The 18,172-nt window shown below is 38.3% G+C and overlaps 1 protein-coding gene across 4 annotated transcripts in view; it reads left to right on the top strand.

Annotated features, from left to right (window-relative positions):
* The window catches only part of MDFIC (MyoD family inhibitor domain containing), a 53,956-nt gene that overhangs the window by 18,875 nt on the left and 16,909 nt on the right, over positions 1-18,172 (top strand). The gene's annotated exons all lie outside the window — the stretch shown is intronic.

Here is an 18,172-nt window from a genome sequence, read left to right as displayed (position 1 = left end):
TAGATTAATGGAAATTATTCAGAATACATTGCTGAGTCTGAAAGGTGTATTCTTTTAGTTACAGAAGCGATTTGTGTACAATGTTCCAAATATACCCAGATATTCACTTCATCTGGCTGTGAAAAAAGTGTGAGCCTATGAATGAACAAAACTTCAGTCAGTTCAATACTTAAATACAGGAATGCAGTATTTGATATTTAGATCCTTCTTTAAAAAAGATAAATCTTTGAGGAACTGAGCAGTAGAAGTAATGGAGGTGTGAAGGACCTCCCTGAGAACTCCTCTGCCGGAGAGATTTTCCAGTCCTCCCCCTGGCAGACACCTAGCCTGTGTTACTTCTGTTTCTCCCCCCAGCCTGGCAGATCTCTTACTACTTCTGTTCCAAAAGTCCTCAGAAAACTCCTCTCATGCCTATTGAGGAGCCTGATGGGTTTTTAAGCTTCTTCCCAACCAGTTATAAGATGGCTGACAATGCATGCATTTTTGGAAACATTCTTTAACAATACTGTGCAGCAGCTAGTTCCCCTAGCACAACACAGGAGGTAAAATGTGATGTATTATAATAGTTTTGTACTGGTTTTGGCTGGGAAACAGTTAATTTTCTTCATAGCTGCCTACCGGGGTTACACCACAGCAAGTTTTCAGCTACTAAGTAGTGAAATACGACTTTGATTATATAAACTGGAAAAAAGCTAAGTAAGTATGTTGTACAGCATATTCGGAGTATTCATGCCAGTCAAGATAAAGCATCTCATAAGGGTGGTAGTGAAAATTATGCTGTTTAACAAAATTTTGGAATTTAGTTGGCTTGAAGGCAGGCCAGTGCGTTGCGCATCGGAAGTACTAGGCCCTGTGAAAGACCCATGGATTTACTCCTGCTTGAAGCTGAGGAGAAGAATGAATAATAGTGGTCTTGCAGTAGGCTGAGAAATACAAATGAGAAATCAGAAGTCGCTGCTATCAGGATACCAAGAGACCAAACATTTTCAGTATTCCAGATGAACTAATCAGAGTTTGCAGCTGGTGCACACGTATGCAACTGGAGCTCACCTTCGCTACTGTTCACCTAAGTCTTGATGATTCATCTGGGGTTGTTTAGATTTCCCTCCTCCTTTTTTAATGGATAATGATGATGCACTCTTTCCAGTCTCTACCTGGAAGACTTGTGCAGAAAGATAGGCCTTTTCTTGCTGAAAGTGTATCCATCTTCTTGCCATTTTGATTTCCCCTAGGAATTTCTGGGATCAAACCTCTCAGCTGAGACAATTTTACGTCCAAGGAATTTCACACCTCATTGTTGCACAACCATAGCATTTTCATTTAATCCTCTCCTGGGCAGAGAGGCATTTTCACAGATAGCTGTATCCTTACAGTTACAGTCTTCAGAGTTTAAGACTAGGTCTTTGGTGTTTATGGAAGTTGCCTGTGGAATGACCCGAGTGTTGCTCAAGTTAGTAGTACCTTACTCGTAAGCAGAGCTGCTGTGGGATGCAGATGTTTTCTATGTAGCCTCTCCCCTTTGACTCAGTTGAATCTTTTGAAGCAATGCAGTTAATGATGGACTGCGATAGATGGGGAATTTGTATACTCTGTGGTGACTCCATGTGGAGAAATAAACTTCTTGCTATTGTTGATCCACTTACAGAAGAGTAGTCAAACTTCAGTGAGAACTTTAAACTGCACCAGATGACCATAAGATAGATGCATGTATTCTGCATATCACTAGTAGCCAGAATTACCTGGAGCCTTTCATTTTCTGTTTTACCTTACTTCTGACTCTCAGAACGTCATCTGAATTTATGGTCTGAGGCTGAGGACGTTTGGATGGCAGTCATCATCAGTACCAGACAAAGGTGAAATTCTTCAAGTAACATGAAGATTACTGTGCTTGCTGTGTTTGAGCCTGAAGTAAATTGTATCTTAATTTCAGAATATTTTCCTTTGTTGTATTGGTACTGTCTCAGAATTAATGTGCTGTTATGCCTAGATGGGAAAGAATATTTATATTCTCTTCCTGATTAGTTCCTCGTATGGGGAAAAAGTACAATATATTTGTAGTGGTTCCTTAAAGAGGAAGAGTAATAAAGCTTTGACCACGTTCTACGTGAAATATTATACTACATAACCAATGAGTCAGTGTGGTTTCAGTCTGCTATTTTCAGTACTAACGGTATTCAGTTAGCCATTTTTAGCAAAGAAAACACCAAATTACAAAGTGCATGAAAGTATCATCATGCAAGTTGTACTTTTAGGAACCTGTTTTCTGGCAAAAATGTCTTGAACTTAAACCATGGCAAAAATTCTCTTAGTTTTTCTCTTTTTAAATTTTATTTTATATTTGCTGTCGTGTGTGGAATGCTTGGAGTAAGTTTATACAGCTGAAAAGTATTACTGTATATTGTGTGTACATCAAAATAATTAAATTAATTCTTCAAAATTTAGAGAGCCAAAATAGTTTTTAATCTTTTGAATTTTGTATTTACTGATAAAAAAGTGAAAGAACAAGAGGGGCTTATGGTCACAGGAGAAGGCTTAGCTAAGTAATTATGGTTAAACATTTTTCTTCTTTAAATAGCTATCCAGAGGAAAGAAAGGTCTGAATACTACTTACGTGTTATGCATTCTGGTAATATTTGCAGTGCAAAAGTACCCACAAGTACCTTTCCCTGAAGGTATTTTTGTAAAGGACGAGGAAAAACAGGAGCCTGTGACCTATTTGCGTGTTGTTGTGGTGGTGGTTTTCTGTTTCCCCTTTAAAAAAAAAAAAAAAATTCTTCATGATCCAAACCCAAAGGATCCATTTGAGAAACATTCAAATGTCAAACAGCTGTGATCACTCAGGCTATTTCTAATACCAGTTTTGTTAACTCATTATACTGATGAGGTAGGGCTCCAGAAATATTGAGGCTTGATTTAAGAGAAGAATGAATTATTTGCCACCTGAGCCTTAACTATTTTTAAATGAACTGTAGTGTTCTGCCATGTGAGAAACATGTTTTTGTATGGAGACTGCTCTTGAAATTTGTGATCATGAAATGCAAACCCATGGCATTCTAACACAAGAGCTTTCAAATTCTGAGTTTTATGTCTGGACCCGTGAAAATTAGAGGCTTAAATTTTACTTTTAAATCTGCTTCCCTCAAATTCTATGCAGTATCTCTATTATCATGTTTTAACTTTAATCTGAAGCTATAAATATTATGACACTTGTTTAGAGAAGATTGTAAGATTTAGCAATGCTAACGTTAATTGCAGCAGAATTTCAACTAAGAGACTATTTCCTGTTGCAGAGGTTCTTCAAGTTTAAGTGAGTTTTATTGATTTACAGCTCAGACTTAAGGTTGTATAATGTTTGCATAAAATGTTATGAAGAAGTTTGCTTTTGAGACAAGTCAAGTAGAGCAAACTGTTAGGCAAGCCTGTAAAATATGGGGCCTGTGAGTCAGGTTGGACCTTCAGGGCAAGTTTTTGCCCCTGAGACACAGCACAAACTGTTTGCCCATTCCTCGGTGGAGCAGGAGCAAGGCTGCCTTCAAGTCTGGGTAGCTACGAATACATCTTTCATCAAAAATAAAACCTCTTAGCCAGTTAGAAGGCATGTGCCTTTTCCCATCTCCCTTCGGTAGATGCATATTTTAACTGCATTCTATAAGTTGCAAGTTGAAATAAAATTCACATTTTAACAGAAAAGCAATGAAAGATTCTTACGCTGACCAAAATTGGCCATAAAAGCAGTGTCAAACCAGAGTGAACATCTTTTAGGTCTGTACAATTCAGAAATACAGGAGATTAGTGAACAATGCTCCCTTTGCTTGAATTTCAAAATGAAGGAAACGTTAAGTTTTGGTGAGAAGATTTGGGATCAGCCTGTCTGGAAAGGTTTATCTGAGTGATCAAACTGAGTTTTTTGTAGAAGTGATATAAAAAAATATTTGGATGGTGAGGCAGGATACGAAGCTAACTTTGGGTAACGCACATGCAGTTTTCATATATGTAATTTTATTAAATTACACCAGCTCATTTAACAATTGAGTATTTCCTAGCTATTTGCTTTGTAACTATGACCTTATAAAGTATTTCCCTACCTCAATATATATTCTTTTTACTGTGTGCTGACTTTTTAGTGATAATAGTCACTGTCATATTTATAATGTAAAATCAATATTGAGAAATATTTTTATATGGGAACAGCTCTTTCAGCAGACTATACACCAATCACTCTATAAAGTGTCCAGCAGTGTACGTTCATGCATCTGAAGTAGTTATAAAGACTTTGCTGTAAAGATAACATATTCATAACAGCCTTCATCACAGCCATTCTGTAAACTGTTCTGTGCTGGATCAAGACTTGGAAACTTGAAACTAGTGTGAGTTTTATATTTACAACAAATAAGACAGTGTTTAACTTTAAAAGATATGGAAGGGAAAAAAACAACACACAACACTATTTTAAAGGAGGAATTCTAATAAAAGTTATCTTTTTTACTCCCTTGCTCTTCTTTTTCCTTTCCTTTGACAGTTACTTCATCTACTTCTCTGTCCACTTGATTTTCTGATTCCCATCTGTAGGGTAGTGTTACGCCTGAGGAATCTTTTCCCTACAATTTAATCGATAAACTCCATCTTAATTTTAAATAAATCACTGTTTGGTTTTGACCGTTTGTGTATTACAGAGCATCTGCTACTCTAGCTCTGTTGAGAACAACAGCCTAACGGAGAGACCTCATTTGCTGTGCTGTGCTGCCTCCTTGAACAACAGAAATAACCTGGCAAAAGCTTTCTTTCGTTAACATGTCTGCATCCACAACAGGGATTCTGCTGGGATAGCTGGGATACGGCAAGAAGTTTAGCCCTCATTATCAATATTTAGTTAGATATTTGTGGAACAGGTCCTTGTGGGAAAGGAGAGAAGACTTGTTTGATTAGCACAGGGAAGGTTTCTCTCGAATGATCCACTTTGCTCTCAAAATTTAACTTTGAGTTGGAAATGCGTTTCACAGTGACTATAATGGAATGGCGTTTCAAGGTTTTGATTATTTAAAAAAAAATCCTTTAGGAATTATAATTTTGGAAGAAAGTAAAGGATATGGATTGGTGTTATGGTAGAAAGAGAAGTGGTGGCTATTGAGGTGGAGTCAAAGTTGGAGGAGTGCTGAAGGTTTTTTCTCATTCTTAATAAATTGTGCTGTGTCCACTTTCCCATATTTATTTTATAAAGTAAAAAGAGAGAGAAAAGACTGACCCATTCCCATTATAGTTACTGTCTTTAAGCCATTTTTCTCTTTCCTGTTTGCTTAATTTTCTCTAGTCCCCCTTTACCCTCTTTTTGTTGTTTGCTTGTTTTAACAATCCTTTTTCCTGTTTCCCCACTTCTTTCTCTATTACAGTTACATATCTCTAAGCAGTGACAGGAAGGTTGTGCTTAGGGGGTGACTGGAAATGTTTTTAAAGGGCTTCAGTATAAAGGCCTGTTCACTTCAGCTTCAGTGTGTTAATATCAACATTTCAGCTATTTTGTAAGTAGCAATGAACCTTCTTATTAGAATTAATATTTTGACTATTAGAGAATTAACAGTAAATTAAACATTATGAAAAGGTACTGTGCATTCAATAAAAAAACAACCCTGTTAAATATTACAACAGACTATGAAAATATCAGCTTCTGGAGTCATGTGGTTATGTCAGATTTAAATTTTCATAAAATAAACAAAAAATTAACCTGGTCTTAGTTTGTAGCTACTGACAAAAGCTGAAAGTTAAAGACTCAAAACTGGGAATACCAATAGAAAGGATATATTGGTTTTGAGTAGTTTGGCTTGGCAGTACCGCACTGTACAGAAACAAGGAATTTTGTCTAAATTAACATAACACTAATTAAATATAAGGTAGCAGGTTCCCATTGTGAGTTGTTAATTCCAGCAGCCTAAGAAAATGATATGGCACGATAAAATGTAGCTAGTTATGCTGAAGGAACAGTAAAGAAAAGGGTGCTGGAATTAATTCCAAGTGGCAGGGCGATGGCAGCAGTGCAAATACAATGGCAGATGGCATGGATCTTTAGTAGACTGGATAAGGATGTATCAAAAACAGTGCAGTTCTGTCCTTTGGCAGTTGTTTGAATGCTTTCCTAAGAGCTTTTCTGTTTGGGGCCAAGAAATGCAAGAAGGAAGGCTGAGATGTTTCCCAAGCACGAAACAGCTGCACAGCACAAAGGGATGGAGGCAGCAGTTTGGCTCACCCATCATCAGCCTGGTTGAGCTGCTGTTGCTGATGATGACATGAATGTTTTTGTGGGGCTTGAAGGCTTGTGTAAGCCGTGAAAGAAGGCTGTTTGCATGCAATGTAGTTGCTGTCTTTGCTATGAGACAAGGGTTGCCGCTGTACTTTGAGTCTTTTTGGGTAAAAGGGGGTTGCTGCCTCAGCTGTGACTTTTTATCATAGAATCATAGAATGGTTTGGGTTGGAAGGGACTTTAAAGATCATCTAGTTCCAACCCCCCTGCCATTGGCAGGGATACCTTCCACTTGACCAGGTTGCTCAGAGCCCCATCCAACCTGGCCTTGAACATTTCCAGGGATGGGGCATCCACAACTTCTCTGGGCAACCTGTGCCAGTGCCTCACCACCCTCATAGTGAAGAGTTTCTTCCTTATATCTAATCTAAATCTACCCTTTTTCAGTACATGCCCTTGTAAAAAGTCTCTCTCCAGCTTTCTTGTAGGCCCCCTTCAGGTACTGGAAAGCTGCTGTAAGGTCTCCCTGGAGCCTTCTCTTCTCCAGGCTGAACAACTCCAACTCTCTCAGCCTGTCTTCATAGGAGAGGTGCTCCAGCCCTCTGATCATCTTTGTGGCCCTCCTCTGGACTCGCTCCAACAGGTCCATGTCCTTATGTTGGGGGCCCCAGAGCTGAATGCAGTACTGAATGCAGGTGGGGTCCCACAAGACCAGAGCGGAGGGGGAAAATCACCTCCCTCGACCTGCTGGTCATGCTTCTTTTGATGCAGCCCAGGATACAGTTGGCTTTCTGGGCTTCAGGCACCCATTGCCAGGTCACGTTGAGCTTCTCATCAACCAACACGCCCAAGTCCTTCTCCTCAGGGCTGCTCTCAATCCATTCTCTGCCCAGCCTGTATTTGTGCTTGGGATTGCCCCGACCCATGTGCAGGACCTTGCACTTGGCCGCGTTGAACTTCATGAGGTTCGCATGGGCCCACCTCTCAAGCCTGTCAAGGTCCCTCTGGATGGCATCCCTTCCCTCCAGAGTGTCTGATCGCACCACACAACTTGATGTTGTCAGCAAACTTGCTGAGGGTGCACTCTATCCCACTGTCCATGTCGCCGACAAAGACGTTAAACAGTGCCGGTCCCAATACCCAAAGATTCATGTTGCAAGAAGCGCTGATTCAAAGCATGGGCCTCATCCAAATTTAAATGCTACTTAGAAGTATTTTTAAACAATAGGTGAACTAAATGAACTTCAGTGGGCCAAATTAATGTAGTTTTATAAGTCGAAAGAAATATTTTTTTATATTTTTAATAGAGAATGAAAATGATTCCATATGTAATGTTGAACGCTTTACAACATGTTGGAATAAGAATACTCCCTTTCTGTATGTTAGAGATAAAAAACAGTATTCTGCTGCTATTCAGTCAGTTCTGCAGTAGAAGGACTTGCAGGTGCTACTGGTCTCTACTATACTGAAATAGTTCGAGCATAATAATGCCATAGAGATTTGTATCTCGTTTCATGAACCGAGTGGAGAATCAGAATTTTAGCTCAGTTGTGGGATGAAAGAAAAAAGTTGTACGGGTAATTTCATCCCGTTAAGACAATTTACCTGTTTCTTCAGATAATCTGGTACTTTCTCCTTTGTGTTAATGTGTTTGTTTCTCTGAATTTTTGTACTTGTAGCTGTTGGTCACTGATGTGACACTGTATTTTTCTAGCAGGACAGATTTAGAACTGTGTGGCTCAGATATCAGAGCTTTCTTGTGAATTGTTTGAGCAGCTTATGCTTTGCTTCCTTTCAGGAAACTAAGTGCATCATTTTTCCAGGAAGTTTGATCTTCAACAGGCATGGTCAGCAATGTGACTTTTGCACTGCTCTAAGGGATGTGTGCGTGAGCAGCAGGCAAAAACTCATTTAGCATATTTTGTTTTACTATATTGAATTCATATAATGGAGGTCGTGTATGAAAGCTTAGCCAGGATAGGTGGGTTTGTCCAGCTGAGTCAGAAAGATCATTTTGGTAGAATGCAGTAAATAAGAAGTAAGTTAAAAACATTTTCCTTTGTGCTAAGTATTGGTGACAATGATTACGTGTTAAGCACATCCAGCTTTGAATTGAAGAAACAAATCTCTCAGTTGATAAATTTTTACATTCTGAAATATATCATTGCCTTTCCCTTCAGCATCTGAAACTACTGTTTTGGTGTAAAACAAAGTTAAATTGCCTCTGGGGTGGGGGAGGGAAAGGGCGGTGAGCTCTGATGCAGAGATGCAGCCTTTACTCCATGGCTGCCTGCAGTTTTGAGTGGTTCAGGGTGTGAGGGGGAAGGAAAAAGAATTTAGGCTTTCCAAGGACTCTCATCAGAGGGCTTTCCAAGGTGTATTCTCAAGAATCTGATTTGTACAGCTTGCACAAAAACATTTTGGGTGAGATTTTGCCATATCTCTTCGAAGCACACCAAAACAACTGGTTAAAAAAAAATAAAAAGAGCTCTCATTTCTGGGTCATCCTGATGCCAAGCTGGAACATTAGTTGCATAAAGCAGCCCAAGAGCCAGCTTTGGTTATGGCAGCTGTGCCTGGTCTTTCTGTGTGTGACTCAAAATCCTTTGGTGCCCTCGGGTCCCTGGAGTGCTTTGGGATGGGGAGGCGCTGCTTATCTTGCCTGTGGGCATAGTGGCCAGGTGGGATTGGTGACAGAGGTCATCTGCCCATTGCCTAGACTCTGCTTGCCCTGAGGGAATTCCTGTAGCCCAGGGGCATCCGTAGCAGAGACTGACTCTTCTCAGTGTGTTTAACGTTGTCTATGCAGATACATGTTGCTTCTCTTTCTTCTCACACTTTGTTTTTTCAAGATTGGGAAATAGATGGATACTTGCTGCGCTCTCTACTACATTTCCACTTCTTTTTTCCCACTGACAGTCACTCTATTAACCGTCCAGTCTGTAGTAAGGACAAGCTGGGTCATGAGGACTATTGTTGTGGACTTCAAGTCCTCTCCCTGCTTTCTGACACAGAATTTCCATTTTCCATCATGCTGCTGTTGCTGAATGTGGCTGATTTTTGGCCTGGGATCCAGGAGCCCCTCTGACCTCGAGCAGAAGGAGAACTATTGCTTCAACTCTAGATCACTGTGCAAATACAATGCGTTTATCTTCATGTTATTTCATTGCTTACCAACTTGTGATTTATCATTTTTATTATTTTTTATTATTTTTTATCATTTTTTATTATTTTCTTACTTGTAAAATTTGTAGCAAATACTTCAGCTCTAGTGGGATTTTACTTGTGATTTTTTTTGTTTCTTCTTCCCTACTCTTTTCTGCCCTCACAGATTGAAATGGCTCAGCTCACTATGTATTTTTCCCCTTTCTGTCTCCTTCCCCTCCAGTGCTGTCTTTTTCTGGGTGGTTGCTCTATGCTCGTTTTTCTTTTGATGATTTTGCCCTACTATTGTTTTATTAATGTAAATTCCCAAGTTTTAGCCTGTTCCTTGTGGTTACTGCCCATTTGCTTCTCCTGTTCCATTTTTCTTGCAGCTGTGCTTTGTCTTTCTTCCTTTGGTTTTCTGGTACTTGGTATCAGCTGATGCCAAACTTAGCAACAGCTCTAGGTTGCTAGAAAGAATAGCAGAGAGAACATGAGTGCAGCAAAGGGGTCAGAAACTCAGATATCAATGTATGCATTACTGTTTTTGTACTGATATTCTCTGTGTTTTCCTGCTACCTTTTTACATTACCCTCTCTGTTGCTGTCCTGTTTTTACTCCTGTTTTTTCTTTCTGCATCTTGTTAGTTTTGTTAATAGTAGCATTGGGTAATACTTAAAATTGTAGAGATGACAAAAGACAGAGCACTAAGAGCAGGGGAGCAGATTCACACTTGAAGGGGAGCACTTTTTGGAGTCTTCTGAAATTCTGTCACTTACATGAGTGGAGGACTAGAAATGAAGGGAGCAGTGAACATTAAGGGAATTGCTCATTCCAAGCATTTGCCTTCATGTTCTTTTTAAAACCAAGTACAGCCAGTTTTTGTATATATTTGTATGAGTTTAACTGAACACTGTAATCTCGTCATCTGAAAAGTCAGTATGTATGGTCAGTGGAGAATAAACCTGACTTTTTGAGTATTTTCTCACTCAAAGGCAAATGGCTAGGGCTAGGCTGAGAAGCTATTTGCCTCACCATCCCATGTTTTTTCTTGCAGTGAAACATTGTCTAGTTTGTCAGTGATTGGTTGGGGTTTTGAGGAAGGGAGCAGGAGGTGGTGGAGCCAAGAGGACCTGTTTGTGCACTTGCCCAGGTTACGGCTGTTAATGACATTGAGGTTATCTCTCCTGTCTGGTACATCCTGCTGTGCAGCTTATGAGGCAATACCCAGCAAGAGATATCCTGTTGTTTGTAGCTTCTCTTTGATGTTTATTATTTGATTTAGGAACAAGTAACACAATGGTTAGGGGCCTCAAAACTGTTCCAAATATTTGACTTAATGTCTTAAGTTCCATGGGACACCAGTGTGTCTTTATGCAGTGGTATAACCATATGTTGTAATAGGTACTAATTGCATAACTGCTGTAATTGTCATGCCAACAGCTTGGATTACTTTTTTGAGTCTAGTGGTTAATTAACCTTCCTTTTAAAATTAAAGCTGCAGAAGCAAAGCATTCTGTTCCTCGGTGAGATGGGATTCTATTGGGTTGGCACTCCTTTGTATCCTTTATAGTTTTGGGGACTGTGTTCACGTTTACTAAATTACTGATTATTTGTGTTTCAGAAATAGATCACTTTCAGCACTTTAGAAATGAACAAAAAGCCTAATTCTCTGATTCTTAATTTTTTGTATTCTTTTGTTCTCATATCCAATTTCTACAAGCCACGGTGCATTATAAAGATTTAACAATAACAAGAACAACAGCAGCAAAAATCAAGTAGATCATTATGCCTCTTAATAAGTCACCTATGTAGAAAACATAGGAAGAAATAACTAGGTGTTTTGCCTTAAATAAAAAAAAAAAATCACCTTCAGAAATAATTGATTAATGTGTAAAACACAATGAAATGTTGGAATGGTGACCATGAGTTAACCTGCTATTGCACACGTCTGTGCAACGATTGCCACTGCTGTAAGCAGTTGTAGTGCTATGAAACATAAGAGCAAATAGACTGCAGTTCTTTTCCAGTCCTCTAGCAGAATGTATGAGGAGAAAAATGGATAGATAAAGGTTGCAAGTGGAAAGCTTGGAGTAAAATTTCCCACTTTTGACCACAGCTTTATAAAGAAATTTATTCCCTAGGTGTCTGAATGCCTGTTACCTACAATGTCCTGTTTTGTGTTTGGCTCTTCTCTTGGATTTTTCATGGCGAGCTACTGCTGCTTGTTTTCAAGAAATGAAAAACTGTATGCTACAGTAGGAACTATATGTCACTTCACGTAGATGTGGCTTAACAATCATAGCATTATGGGAATCTTTATTTCTAACTATATTGTGATCTAGCAAGAATTTTCAAAAAACATCGCTAATGTTTGCAAGATTTGTGTATGATAAAGAAGGAGAATTTACTGATAATCTAATGGTAATTAGAAGACAAAAGGATATTTGGATTTTGAGATAATTGTTAAAAGATAGGTAATTAAAATTGTTAAGGATTTACTCAGTTCAGCAATGATTACAAATTTGCTGTTGCAATGATTACAAATTTGTCATTAAAAAATCAGCAGGTGTTTCTTTGTTTTGAAAAAACACGTCAGAAAAGAGGATTTGTAAATAGAGAAATTCACTCCACATTTTCAGTGGGAATGCCTATCAACTTTGTAAACCTCTGGCCACCAGCCCTTTTCATGCTTCCCTGTGGTAACTGCTTCTTTCTGGCTATGTCAAAGACATCTTTATAAAATTCCTGCAACCCTTCAAACAGTGTGTGAGGTCCTGCAGTGCTTCCAAAGGAAGGCACTGCAGGTGTCTTTGCACAGATTTAAGAGTACTCTTGGCACCTTCTCGTGCACTTGTGTCGCCTTCTCAACCCGTAAACACACATGCACACATGCATTTGCCATTCTCGTCAGCCGTTCACTGACTGAGAGCTGACGGGATAAAATGTCTCTTCCCTTTGTCCCCTGCCAGCCCCATTTCTGTTATACCTGGTGTTCCCTGGATGTGTTCTCAGACGTATTTTAACAAAGTGTTCTCAGTGTGGGTCCTGTAAAACTCGTACCAGCAATTTTACTACGGTATTTTCATTACAAAGGACATCCTGTTTCATAATAACATATTGTATTCATTTTGAAGGTGTCCTCATGTCTTACAAGAAGCAATTCTAAAAAGGTGGTTGATGCTGTTAGTTGGTACTTTGTTTTCCTTGTAAAGTCAGCATGGTATAAAAAATTCAGTGTAAAAAATTGATTTTAAAAGATAGATTGTACCTTGATGGTACCTTGTTATTTAGTTAATGTATGCCTTCTGTGATATGGAAGCTGCAGTAATGCTATTTATGTCCTAGAAAATATTCAAAAATAATTGCTGACAAAAGCCACTTCACAGGTTGACTCAGAGGTACATCTTGTAATCTGAATGTTAATATTCTGGATAGCTAGGCAGAGAAAACTATTGATGTAGTTTGAAGATCCATGTAGAGACTAGTCAGGATTTTAGTTAGAAAAGTGGGGAGGGAGAGAGATTGAGATATTTGAGTTCTCCCAGTTTCACTGAAATTTTATGCTTATTGAGCGTATGAATGCATACAATTTGTAATGTTTTTGAAAAGGTAAGTTTTTTTGCTAGTCAGTTGGAAATGTTGCCTTTTATATCTCAGGAATTTATGTCTTTTCCAGAAGCAATTTGGAATCACCTTAATTTTCCTCTAGAATCCAGGCAGCCCCTGGTTTTACTGTACAATCCATGAGTATCTGTCATATGCTTTATTTTTCCCCTCGAGCTTAGGTCTGTGTTACAAAGAAGTACTGACAAAAACCAGAGGCCTGATTCTTACCTCCCTTGAATGTGGTCTTCTCCGTGTGATCCATGCAGAGGGTGTAGGAGCAGCTACCACTGAGGTCAAACAATTTCCCCAGCCCAAATTAACATGTAGGTCTCGGCTTTCAACATTCACGGACCCAAGCAGGACCTCTGTATTTCCTAAAAAGAGCTCATCCTCTTTTTGTCGTTGCAACTGTTTTGGGAGGCAGAAAAGTGTGGAGGATGTTTTGAACTGAAGGGATACTTTGTATTTTCTCAATATTTGAAAATCCCACAGCTTATATTTTTTTACACCCAGGAGTCCTTCATTTTTATTCCTCCCTAGTCCACCTGCAAAAATACTGCTTCTGTGGCCTGATCTGATGTCATAAACTATTGTGTCATGAACGAAGAAAAACAGCGTTCTTGCCTCTCTGGGTATGCAGTCAGATGACCCAGGCTGTAAACTGGAAAGTATTTTTTCCATCAGTGGCATTGGCCAGCCTAGCAAACTCCACGGGCATCTGTATCAGCTGCCTTGGAATTGCTTTTGATGTGATTAGGCTACTAATTAGCTGTCTCAATTCTTCTCTCCTTCCTGATGTTTTCTTTTGATTCACTTTGACTCCGACGAGTCTGTATTCCGTGTATGTTTGTTTTTGTGTTTTGTCTAAAATCCCTAATGATAGCTTAGACTGTCCTCTTTTGGTTGAGAGTTTCCCTGTGTTGACATACATTTTTCTGTTAAATGCATGCATCAGGATTTTTCTCCTAAGAATAGCTGTTATTTTGCAAGGTGTAAACAATGTATTGTCAGCGTGACTATATAGGTGCATATTCATTTAAACTGTGCTAAGGATTTTACAGTCTGAATGAGAATATGCATAGTTACTTCAAAACCATCAAAACCATAGTAAATGTTTAAGTACTCGAATATTTATTCACCAGATAGTAACCTCACAATTAAATTATTATGTAAAGTCAGTTAAATAACAGCAGAAGTTATTGTATGAAGGCCCACTTTGCAAGGAAACCAATGACAAGGAAGCAGTGAAACACGCTAATAGATTATATGCTATAGCAATATATTGCCTTTTTATTGCTTTTCCACAGGCAGCAGATTCATGTATAGTTATTACTAGCTACATTATCCACTAGTTTTCTATCAAAAAAGATTCAGTCTATTGAATCATTAATCCAATATTTATCATTCTTATTGAAAATCCACTAGTGTTAGCACTGTATAAAATATTGACTTAAATCTACTGGTTTTGCTAAAGATTAAAAACATATTAACCTAAAAAGCACAGTATTTCTTAGGACATTTGAAACTATTCATTGTGGATATTTGAAATGACAATATTTCTATGTTGTGTGAGGAATTATTTTTTTTTTTTAAATCTTTCACATATAGTAAGTGACCAGTGCCATCCTGATTTGAAGATGCTGAATGTTCATCCAACTCATATTTGAAATTTTGATGTGTATTGCATTAGTTACTGAATATCAAGAATAAAATTTTTGCTCATACATAGAGTGTAAAATGGGATCTTTTGTAGCAGCACACGGCCTGTTTAGAATGATATAACAGGCGCTGAATGTTCACATATCAAACAAAATGCCATCTTTCTGTAGAAAAGAGGTGTCAAAAAGTTTCTTTGTACCTTTAACGCATGTGATTATGTAGTACAAAATGCAGAGTTTGTAAAATTTCTTGAATATACAGGCAAAAAATGAATAATTCAAAACAACTCATAAGTTCTACATTCTATTGTATCTTTTATAACGCAGGCAGAAGATAGCATTGTGTTCCCAGTAGAGCTGAATTTGCACAAGTTACACCTCTGAAAATGCCAGATGGTCTATGGTCTACTTTTGAGAGCTGTCACATATGTAAAGATTTGAAAAAAGAAAGACAGCTGAATGAGAGCAGTGGATCATTAAAGAAAGAGTGAGAGTCCCTGGGTATCACTGTGTTTTAAGAAGCATTGTGTCGTTCCCCATATTATACCTTTTTTTTTTAAGATATACACAACCTTTAAAAAATAAGGTAAAAATATTTCTGTTTTAAACTGAGTGGTTGTGGCTTAATCTTGGAACTGTCAATTCCTTTTGTTCTTTATGCTAGAATGCGGTCATATGGTTCCTAATTGGTTTCAAGTGTGTGTTAACCATAAGATTCAAGTCTCCCTGGTGCAAAATTATCAATAAAGTTAAAATAAATTTAAATTGAGATAACTAATCCATTTGGGGTTTTATTCCATTTTGATTTGACCTGCGTATCACATGTGAATACTGTAAAGCCAGTCAGCTAAAAAGTTGTATGTTAATGCTAAAAGACTGACGTAAGAGTACTTTGGGAACAGGATTATTAAAAAAAAAATAAAATACAACCCCCCCCCACTCCCCCCCCCAAAAACCCTTAGTAAAAATGGTAATAAAAGCAAACAAAAATGACTGTTTGGATTCCCCAAGACTTCCCATTCACCCACAGTTTGACAGAAACACACCTAATTTTGAAGATGGAATTTTGGATAATTTGTCAAGTTACTGTATTGTAGCAAAGCACCAAAAATACACAAACAATTACAAGCTGCCACCACCAATTTAGCTGGCTTGGAAAAGGTCATAACTGTCAGTTTTAGAAACTTGCGTGTCCAGACATACAGAATTTTTAGTATAGTCTGTTGCTTTTATTTACTGAGGAAGGTTAACCCCTCCCCAGTATTTCTAGGTTATTGGTGCAACTGCACCACTCCACAGTTCGGAATTGTAGGCAGTGGCACGGTGTGAGGAAACACCGTTACACGGAACATGAAAAACACTCTTCTTAATAGTACAATTTACATTTAAGTGGGATAATGAAAATGAAGCTATGGGGAGCTATGGGTATGAACTTTAGAGAGTAAAAATTCTGATTCCTGTTGTTGCTAAAGATTTTATTTTTGACTGTAGTTAGGTCTACATTGACTATTTTTAAAATGGAGGGATTTGATTAGTTTTTTAACAAAATTTGTTTTGCACGTATGTGGAAAGATGTCCTACACAAAGGGTTCCTGGTAGTATACTTTTAGAGAATCCTGTTGCAGGTAGGAGAAAACTCCCTTAAAAACTTGTTTTGAAGCTTTTATGATAGTCTGGAAATGTTAGCAAAATATATGCTACAAATGGAATTCCAGAGTGCAGAAAGTGCCTTGCTTATGCTTCTGTTCATAGGTTTTGCAAGCACTAATGCAAAATTGAAAGGAGAAGCAGTTTCTGTATTGCCATGGAAAACTTTTTGGGCAACAGTTAGTTACTGTTCGGGTGTCAGCATTGCGCTCCTGCTCTGTTGGCTTGGAGGTCAGTGAGCAGTTACTGCTGGTAACGGAAGGGAATGATCTTTGTCTTCTCTGCAGCATCTTTGGGGAGGCCGAAGCATAAATGTTTCCCCCAGCCCTCCCTTTCCTGCAACACAAAATGATCACTTTTGTAAAGTAGGTTCAATCAGGGTTACTCTGACCTAGATAGATCCGGGTGGTCTAGGGTATCTTCTTAAAATCTTAGTTGCTATGATGAAAAAAATCAAATGGCAAGAAAAAATGAACCAGTTCATATTTAAGCTATTATGAAAAGTATCTCTTTTTGCCTGTGAACGTGACCAGGAGTTAAAGTTTAAGATTTATCTGAAGTTTAATCTGGGCAAGTTTATGATAGTTGGAGGAAGCAATGGTATCGGTGTCCTTGATAAAAGGGAAGCATTGAGGGTTTGTTAGGCAAATTCGGAACTGAGAGTCTTTTTAGAGACCATGTTGGTCTGTGTGTCCCAGTGGTATTTGTCCGAAAGTTTGGTCACTTGTACCTGAAGTGGTCAGTGGAGATGTTTCTTTTAGAGGAAGCTAACTATAATTATCTATACATATTGTTATCTTGGAGACAGTGTAATCTACGTACGAAGCTATACTGTGAAATCATCTGAAAATGGATATGAATCGTCTGAAAAGAGAATGAACTGCAGCGCTGTTTTTTCTTTACTGCTGGCACTGTCTAATCTCTCTTCAGTTGAGTGTTCAGTAGAATCTGGGCTTTTTCCTTGACATGAGATTTATAAACAGTTGAAGATTGGACTGTCTGAAAACCTCTTTATGTCCAAGCATGATACAGTAGTGTTTTGATTAGGAGAGGTGATTGGGCTGATGCTTTTTGATTATGAAATCTTGTTGTGTTACTATGTGTATAATTTAATTAGTTTTTGAACGAAGTCTGCATTTTTTTTCTAAATAATTGGAAACTACTCTTTTTATTACAAAGCTTTACATAAAAAAAAATCCCGCATCTTTTCTTTTCTTTAGATACAGACTTTAAATACATAGACAATGTATTTTCCATGTTATTAAAAATACACTCCTTTATGATACCATAGATCAACAAAGAATGGTCAAGTTTCGTGCCCTCTCATTAGAATGTACTCTTGGAGTCTTAACCAGGCCACTGCAGATTTCTGCCTTGACAGGTTTTATATTTTTTTCCTTTGACCATTTCACTTTGTTGCTATTAGAGCTCTAACTGGCCCATTGCAGCCATTTTTAAAATTGTGATTCTGAATTGAGGAATATGGGTGTGGGGGGACTCTGGCCTGCCACAACTGTGCGGTGTTTCGAATGCACGTTCCTTCTGGTTACTGGATCACCTCCTCCACAAAAACAGATTTTGATTGGTTTTGTTCTTCCCAGCAATCCATAATCTTTATTAATTTAAGCTCAAACTGTTGTTAGTTACCTGGATACTCCTATTCTTCTCTAATATACTGGTCTGGGTGGCTCATTGTCAGGGGCCACCTACCTTGTCACTCAGGTTATTTTCTGAAGACTGACAGGTTGGCCAACCTGCAGCTTCACTTCTGTTACTGCAGTCGATATCTTCTCTCCCATACCTTTTTCTTTCCTTCTGTTGCATTTCCCTCCATTCTTCATTTGGCTCCCTTAACCCAAGTTTATCTCAGTTTTGCTGCTTT

The sequence above is a fragment of the Aptenodytes patagonicus genome, chromosome 1 (genome assembly GCF_965638725.1).
Source record: "Aptenodytes patagonicus chromosome 1, bAptPat1.pri.cur, whole genome shotgun sequence".
NCBI lineage: Eukaryota > Metazoa > Chordata > Aves > Sphenisciformes > Spheniscidae > Aptenodytes > Aptenodytes patagonicus.
The sequence above is the reverse complement of the archived record's forward strand: the minus strand, read 5'-3'. Positions and strand labels throughout refer to the sequence as shown.